Raw genomic sequence first — 10,142 nt, forward strand, 5'->3', positions numbered from 1 at the left:
CCACTGTCTCTGAAATAGGTTTCATCACTGAAACAGTCAAAGTTTGTGGATTTTTTTTTCTGAAGGACATTGTCACATCAGTTCCCTCCTACTTAAAGGATACTATGGATATGCTAAATTGCCTCACCAACTACTGTATGGACAGCTCAACAATTCTTGCTTCATTCGATGTAGAGAGCATGTACACCTGCACCCCACATGAGATTGGTTTAGCCTCTGTGGCTCATTTTCTGACCCAACGCGACCCCCAAGCCCTACCTCCAAACGAGCTCCTTTTAGAAATCCTCAATCTTGTACGATCCAAAAACTATTTCAGATTTGAGGATCATTACTACCTTCAAGCCAAAGGAACAGCAATCGGAACACTGGCAGCTCCGTCATTTGCATCATTAGTAGTGGCACACTGGGAAGAAAACATCTAAAATACTACTACAAACCCCTTCTATGCCAAATGAAGCTGTGGACAAAATACTTGGATGATATCCTCATCTTTTGGAATGGTACAGTTGAAGAGCTCAAACAGTTTTATGACTGTCAATTTAAGTAGCTCCTTTTTAAAGATTCACTGTAGAATATCATCTCACCTCTATCAACTTTCTAGATCTCACAATCTTCAAAACTTCTGATGGACACAATGAGACCACGATCTACAGGAAACCAATGGAACGCAACAGTTATTCATGGCTCAAGCAACCATATAAAACATACATACCAAAAGGTCTATTATACGATTGAGGAGAAATTGTCCAAGCATAATGGATTTTGAACAAAACGCAGAGGACATGAAAACTCGCTTCAGACAAAGAAATTATCCAGCTGAAGCAATAAACAAAGCTTACCAGCACGCCTCCAGACCTGATCCACTCAAACCAAAAAAAAAAAAAAGACCTTCAAAAGCAAACTGATTGTTTCATTACAGAGTTTAATCATTGCCACCAACAATTGTAAAATATCATCACCAAACACTAGCATATTCTGCAAGCTCAGCCTACGCTTTGTGAACAGACTAAAACTACTCCCCTCTTTACCTTTCGAAGAGCATCTGCCATCAAGGACAGTGTTGTTCACACCTTTCAACCAAACACGCCACAACAGTCTTGGCTTGACTTCAATGGCAACTACAGATGCGGTAGATGCAGCCAGTGCAATAATATGTCATAGTATAACAGTTAATACGGTAACGTGCACGACAGTGACGGAAACTGAGATGCGGCTGTACATGAAAGGGGGTTTACGACAGTAGACTATGCGTGAAGGTCATGTTGCATACATGTGAGCTGACCTGTTAGCTGAATAAAGTAGACACTTAACCTGCTCCGTTTGACTGGACATTCCGTGATTTATGATGTCAGAAGTGAGGCATATATTCACAAAGATAGTAAATTATGGCGAAGTGTAGCCCACCAGAAAACTTTTGCTTTGATAAACCGACGGAATGGACTGACTGGAATAGACGCTTCGAGAGATTCAGAATGGCGACCAAGCTCCACAAGGAAGATGGTGAAGTACAAGTTAATTTTCCTCATATATGCGATGGGGAGCGAAGCAGAGAATATTTTCAAGTCTTTCACTTTTGCTGAAGCAGTACACGAGAAGGATTACAATATAGTCATGGATAAATACAACGAGCACTTTTTCCCTAAACGGAATATAATCCACGAGCAAGCCATTTTCCACCAGCGGGGGCAGCAGCCAGGTGAGGAAGCAGCGACATTTATCACAGCCCTTTATGAGCTGTCAGAGCGCTGCGAGTTCGGAATAAACAGGGATGAGAATATTCGTGACCGGATCGTGGTAGGGATTCTAGATAAAGAGCAGTCTCGTAAGTTGCAACTCATGAATGATCTCACGCTAGCACAAACAATACAGTCAGAGACCGTTAGCTTGCAAATTAGCAAGCAAGGAGAAGCTACAAGTGCTGCAGCAGCTGTGCAAGAGGTGCACGCACAGGGCGCGTGGAAGAAAAACCCGAAATGGCAACGTAACGCTAAACAGAAAGGAGGCAAAGACTCCAGAAACACGGAGGAAAGTGCGGCAGATGTGGAAAAATGCAACACAAAAACCAGGAAAGATGCCCAGCGTTCAAATCAGCATGCAACAAAAAAGGACATTGGGAGAGAATGTGTAAGAGCAAATCGGTAAAGACTGATGAGCAGAATGCATGCTTTCTAGGATCAGTGAATGCAAACTTGAGTGGTGAAAAATGGACAGTGCAGCTTCTCATTGGTGCAACACCAGTGGAGTTTAAGATTGATACTGGAGCAGACGCTAGTGTTATGTGTCAAGAGACTTTCAATGTTAATTCCAGTGAGAGAATTAAAGCAGACCAGCATTTCACTATGCAGTCCAGGGGGTCGATTGAATTGTCAATTTCAAGCATGCACCATGTACAAGAGCAAGTCATACTAATTCCCAGTGTATGTTATCAGAGGGCAGAGTGTCAATAACTTATGCAACCGTTCCACTGCAGCAGAGATGGGCCTTGTGAAGCGAGTCGAGGAGGTCCATAATGCATTTGGAGAGCATGGCACTCTCAAGACAGAGCCTGTAAAGATACATTTAAAAGGACAATGCCACACCATATGCAGTGCACACAGAGCGCAGGATCCCAATACCGCTAATGCACAAGGTTAGAGAGGAGCTGCGCCGGATGGAGAAGAACGGCATTATAGAGGTAACAGAGCCGACAGATTGGTGTGCCCCTATGGTGCTCGTCCTGAAAACGTCTGGAAAAGTGCGAATGTGTGTGAATCTAAAGAAACTGAATGAACAGGTCAAGAGAAAGATTCATCTTACCTACACCGGAGAAGATCATAGCCAAGCTGAGCGGAGCAATGGTGTTCTCCAGCCTCGACGCAGCCTCGGGATTTTTCCAGATCCCTTTGCACAGCGACAGTGCCAGGCTGACGACGTTCATCACTCCATTCGCCAGGTACTGTTTGCGACGCTTACCATTTGGAATAACGAGCGCACCAGAGATATTGCAAAGAAAAATGACAGACACTGCATGGCTTACAGGGGGCAGCTGTGTAGATGGACGGCATAGACGTGTACGGAAGGGACATGGAAGAACATGACCTTAGGTTTCAGAAAGTCCTGGAGAGAGTAGAGTCCGCTGGACTTAAGCTCAACAAGGAAAAGTGTATGTTTGGAGTCAGTGGCGTGCTCAGTCCTCTCGTAATAGATTTGTTGGGTGCTCTTTGGTCCAAGGTTAGTAGTTTCAGATGAGAAAAAGAGAACAAATCTCTCTGACCAAGGCACTCCGTGTAATTAAAAATGTCTTTATTGAAACTTAGACATATCCAAAAAGGACCTAAAAATGCCCACGGGTAGCCGCTACGCGTGGAGTTTTGTCACGTACACACAAGTCCCGAGTGCAGTGAAATGAAAAAAGGTATGAGCTCCGAGATGTGCAAACAGCAAAGTACAACAGGTACACATGCATTCCAATTTGCAATATACAATGTGTATGTGTGCGCGTGTAAGTGTGGTCCCTTCAAAAGAATGAGAATAATCCATTTTAGCAAATGGTTAACTTCAGTTTTCCCGCACACGTTCTCTGCTGCAACTGCTAAACTTTGTCTTTCATCCTGAAAACTAAAACCTGCTGCCCTGCAAACATTTTGTAACGTGCATGGATAAGTAGACACGTTGGTCCTTGACTAACGGGGCAGATTCTTTAGTCGACTGGTTAACATTGCCGCTTGTGGAGTGGGAGACACGGGTTCGCGTCCCGGCTATGGCGACGGTCTCCCGGACTGCCCCCCGAATTCGCTACATTGGTGTCAGAAGTGGGATGGTGAGACCGTAAGGCCTTCGGAAGGTATGTGCCTAGAGGCGTGAAGGAGCTGATATGCTTAGGCGCGGGGTAGTGTAACTTGGATGGATAAGCTGGCCGCTGGCTGACGGGTCTGACCCTTTAGTCGAGCGGTCAGCGATGTCTGCCGCGGTGCGGGCGATACGGGTTCGCGTCCCGGCAGTTCCTGTGGTTGCCCCCCGAATTCGCTACAATTTGTTACAGACCCTTGTTGCAAACATTTGTTACAAACATTTGTTACAAATGTTGGAATGAAGGAGTTGGATGCACCTTCCCAAAAAGAAAGTCTTACTGTGGTGCTAAACCCAAAAAACATATACTTCAAAAACCACATCCAAGGATGTAGGGTAGCGTTTACCATTTTGAAAAAGAACAGGGACAGTGCCTCATTTTCACCAATTTATTTGGGCCAGCAAAACATGCTAACGTTTTGGCCTACTGCTACAGGCGTTCATCAGAGCATGAGTGTAACTAATGGCATGTGATCTATATAGGGCTTCATAGTGGTCACATGATACAGGGCATGAAATGGTCACATGACCGGTCAGCAAGGTTACATGACACCGATCAGCAAAGATCACATGGCAGACCAGTAAAAAGGTAGAAAGGTTCAAAGTTAGTTCATACTAATACATTCCTGAGATGAGATCAACATCCAATTCAGCGATTGTTAATCACAGAATAAAGATTAGGTACCTGGGAAATAAACACTATGGGGAAAAAAATACAGAGAACCTAGTAGGCTACTGCTGCTAATTTACAGAGCATGCAGTAACCCTAGGGGGCCAAGTAACCAGTCCAGAACCACCTAAGAAATCGTGGCCAACAACAAAGCAATAATTAAAGGGGCAAATCACAACCATTAGTGTCATTGCTGCTGAGTCTACAATAAATCTGAGTGATGCTGTTAATAACTGATGGTTCTTTTTTCTTTTCTTTTTTTAAAAATTACATTTAGAAGAAACCATTCAACCGAAATCATTATTTATGCCAGCTGGAGCCATTGTATTTAGCGTGTAAATCCAAAAACATTTCTCTTTGAGAGAGTAGCTTTGCAATATTACCACCTCTAACTGGAGTGGACACCTGTTCAAGTCCAACACAGCGTAAAGAAACTGGAGAGCCATGGCCGGCGTCATGGTAATGTTTGGCTATTGCATAGTCCATGTTGCCGGTGCTTATGGCTGTTTTGTGCTCAGAAGCCCTTTGCTTCAGAAGGCGTTTTGTCTGGCCAACATAAGCTTTTCCACAAGGGCACGTTAGTTTATACACCACAGAGGTGATGCTACAGTTCATGAACTGTTTTATAAAGAACTTTGTTCCCACTATGCGGGTGTGTGAAGATCTTCACATCTGTTGTGTAACAAATCACGGAATGTCCAGTCAAACGGAGCAGGTTAAATATCTACTTTATTCAGCTAACATGTATGCAACATGACCTTCATGCATAGTCTACTGTCGTAAAACCCCTTTTATGTACAGCCACCAAACCAAATCTATCATTTATGTAGCCAAAGGGAAACATTTATTTAAAAAAAGAACCAACTGGCGTCTGTACAGACGAGGTAGAGAGATTTTTCTGAGGAGTAAACAAGTTGAAAGCTGCTTGAAGGCCTCAGCAGATATGCCATACCATGTTGTAGGAACATACTACCACATACCTGTAACGCCGTGCGTTTGGACCCAATCGCAGAGACGAGGCAGAAGCAGTTGTTAAATACTAAGGTGCCTTACTGGACTCCGGAAAACATACAATAACCAAAATCCACTGCCAAACAGGGCAGGCAAAAATGCAAACACGAATTAACATAAAATACTAAACACTCGATCTCCCAGACGAGGGTTCAGGAGACACGGCATCCGCAGACCGACGCTAAGCTTTTCCAAGACTTGACAGCATCTGTCTGCAAAGCACCCGGTCAAATAGTCCTCAGCACAGGTGTAGCTCATCACAGGCCAATCAAGGGCAGGTGCCACTCACACTGGCCGACAGGGAGATGCCACACCCGTTGGCTGGAACATACCATGTTGTAGGAACATACCACATACCATGTTGTAGGAACATACCAGGTTGTAGGAACATACCACATACCACCTGTTGTAGGAATATACCATGTTGTAGGAAAATACCACATACCAGGTTGTAGGAACATACCATGTTGTAGGAACATACCACATACCATGTTGTAGGAACATACTACATACCATGTTGTAGGAACATACCACATACCATGTTGTAGGAATATACCACATACCATGTTGTAGGAACATACCACATACCATGTTGTAGGAACATACCATGTTGTAGGAACATACCACATACCATGTTGTTGGAACATACCATGTTGTACGAACATACCATGTTGTAGGAACATAACATGTTGTAGGAACATAACATGTTGTAGGAACATACCACATGCCATGTTGTAGGAACATACCATGTTGTAGGAACATACCACATACCATGTTGTTGGAACATACCATGTTGTACGAACATACCATGTTGTAGGAACATACCACAAACCATGTCGTAGGAACATACCATGTTGTAGGAAAAATACCACATACGATGTTGTAGGAACATACCACATACCATGTTGTAGGAACATACCACATACCACCTGTTGTAGGAACATAACATGTTGTAGGAACATACCACATACCATGTTGTAGGAACATACCACATACCATGTTGTAGGAACATACCACATACCATGTTATAGGAACATACCATGTTGTAGGAACATATCACATACCGCCTGTTGTAGGAAGATACCATGTTGTAGGAACATACCACATACCATGTTGTGGGAACATACCATGTTGTAGGAAAATACCACATACGATGTTGTAGGAACATACCAGATGCCATGTTGTAGGAACATACCAGATGCCCATGTTGTAGGAACATATCACATACCGCCTGTTGTAGGAACATACCATGTTGTAGAAACATACCACATTCCATGTTGTGGGAAAATACCACATGGCATGTTTTAGAAACATACCATGTTGTAGGAACATACCACATACCACATACCATGTTGTAGGAACATACCATGTTGTAGGAACATACCACATACCATGTTGTACGAAAATACCACATACCATGTTATAGGAACATACCACATACCATGTTGTAGGAACATACCACATACCACCTGTTGTAGGAACATAACATGTTGTAGGAACATACCACATACCATGTTGTAGGAACATACCATGTTGTAGGAACATACCACATACCGCCTGTTGTAGGAACATACCATGTTGTAGGAACATACCACATACCATATTGTACGAACATATGTTGTAGGAACATACCACATACCATGTTGTAGGAACCCACCATGTTGTAGGAAAATACCACATACCATGTTGTTGGAACATACCATGTTGTACGAACATACCATGTTGTAGGAACATAACATGTTGTAGGAACATAACATGTTGTAGGAACATACCACATGCCATGTTGTAGGAACATACCATGTTGTAGGAACATACCACATACCATGTTGTTGGAACATACCATGTTGTACGAACATACCATGTTGTAGGAACATACCACAAACCATGTCGTAGGAACATACCATGTTGTAGGAACATATCACATACCGCCTGTTGTAGGAACATACCATGTTGTAGGAACATACCACATACCATGTTGTGGGAACATACCATGTTGTAGGAAAATACCACATACGATGTTGTAGGAACATACCAGATGCCATGTTGTAGGAACATATCACATACCGCCTGTTGTAGGAACATACCATGTTGTAGAAACATACCACATTCCATGTTGTGGGAAAATACCACATGGCATGTTTTAGAAACATACCATGTTGTAGGAACATACCACATACCGCCTGTTGTAGAAACATACCATGTTGTAGGAACATACCACATACCATGTTGTAGGAACATACCACATACCATGTTGTAGGAACATACCACATACCACCTGTTGTAGGAACATAACATGTTGTAGGAACATACCACATACCATGTTGTAGGAACATACCATGTTGTAGGAACATACCACATACCGCCTGTTGTAGGAACATACCATGTTGTAGGAACATACCACATACCATATTGTACGAACATATGTTGTAGGAACATACCACATACCATGTTGTAGGAACCCACCATGTTGTAGGAAAATACCACATACCATGTTGTAGGAACATACCACATACCATGTTGTAGTAAAATACCACATACCATGTTGTAGGAACATACCACATACCATGTTGTAGGAAAATACCACATACCATGTTGTAGGAACATACCACATACTATGCTGTAGGAACATACCACATACCACCTGTTGTAGGAACATACCGTGTTGTAGGAACATACCATGTTGTAGGAACATACCACATACCACCTGTTGTAGGAAAATACCATGTTGTAGGAAAATACCACATACCATGTTGTTGGAACATACCACATACCATGTTGTAGGAACATACCATGATGTAAGAAAATACCACACACCATGTTGTGGGAAAATACTACATACCATGTTGTAGGAATATACCACATACCATGTTGTAGGAACATACCACATACCACCTGTTGTAGGAACATAACATGTTGTAGGAACATACCACATGCCATGTTGTAGGAACATACCATGTTGTAGGAACATACCACATACCATGTTTTTGGAACATACCATGTTGTAGGAACATACCATGTTGTAGGAAAATACCACATACCATGTTGTAGGAACATACCATGTTGTAGGAACATACCACATACGATGTTGTAGGAACATACCAGGTTGTAGGAAAATACCACATACCATGTTGTAGGAACATACTACATACCATATTGTACGAACATATCATGTTGTAGGAACATACCACATACCATGTTGTAGGAACCTACCATGTTGTAGGAAAATACCACATACCATGTTGTAGGAAAATACCACATACCATGTTGTAGGAAAATACCAAATACCATGTTGTAGGAACATACCACATACCATATTGTAGGAAAATACCACATACCATGTTGTAGGAACATACCACATACCATGTTGTAGGAAAATACCACATACCATGTTGTAGGAACATACCACATACCACCTGTTGTAGGAACATACCATGTTGTAGGAACATACCACATACCACCTGTTGTAGGAACATACCATGTTGTAGGAACATACCACATACCGCCTGTTGTAGGAACATACCATGTTGTAGGAACATACCACATACCATGTTGTGGGAACATACCATGTTGTAGGAAAATACCACATACCATGTTGTAGGAACATACCACATGCCATGATTTAGGAACATACCACATACCATGTTGTAGGAACATACCATGTTGTAGGAAAATACCACATGCCATGTTTTAGAAACATACCATGTTGTAGGAACATACCACATACCGCCTGTTGTAGGAACATACCATGTTGTAGGAACATACCATGTTGTAGGAACATACCACATACCATATTGTACGAACATATCATGTTTTAGGAACATACCCCATACCATGTTGTAGGAACCTACCATGTTGTAGGAAAATACCACATACCATGTTGTAGGAACATACCACATACCATGTTGTAGGAAAATACCACATACCATGTTGTAGGAACATATCACATAACATGTTGTAGGAAAATACCACATACCATGTTGTAGGAACATACCACATACTATGTTGTAGGAACATACCACATACCACCTGTTGTAGGAACATACCGTGTTGTAGGAACATACCATGTTGTAGGAACATACCACATACCACCTGTTGTAGGAAAATACCATGTTGTAGGAAAATACCACATACCATGTTGTAGGAACATACCATGTTGTTGGAACATACCACATACCATGTTGTAGGAACAGACCATGATGTAGGAAAACACCACATACCATGTTGTAGGAACATACTACATACCATGTTGTAGGAATATACCACATACCATGTTGTAGGAACATACCACATACCACCTGTTGTAGGAACATAACATGTTGTAGGAACATACCACATGCCATGTTGGAGGAACATACCATGTTGTAGGAACATACCACATACCATGTTGTTGGAACATACCATGTTGTAGGAACATACCATGTTGTAGGAAAATACCACATACCATGTTGTAGGAACATACCACATACCATATTGTACGAACATATCATGTTGTAGGAACATACCACATACCATGTTGTAGGAACCTACCATGTTGTAGGAAAATACCACATACCATGTTGTAGGAACATACCACATACCATGTTGTAGGAAAATACCACATACCATGTTGTAGTAACATACCACATACCATGTT

This window comes from Lampris incognitus, chromosome 5, assembly GCF_029633865.1.
Source record: "Lampris incognitus isolate fLamInc1 chromosome 5, fLamInc1.hap2, whole genome shotgun sequence".
Lineage (NCBI taxonomy): Eukaryota > Metazoa > Chordata > Actinopteri > Lampriformes > Lampridae > Lampris > Lampris incognitus.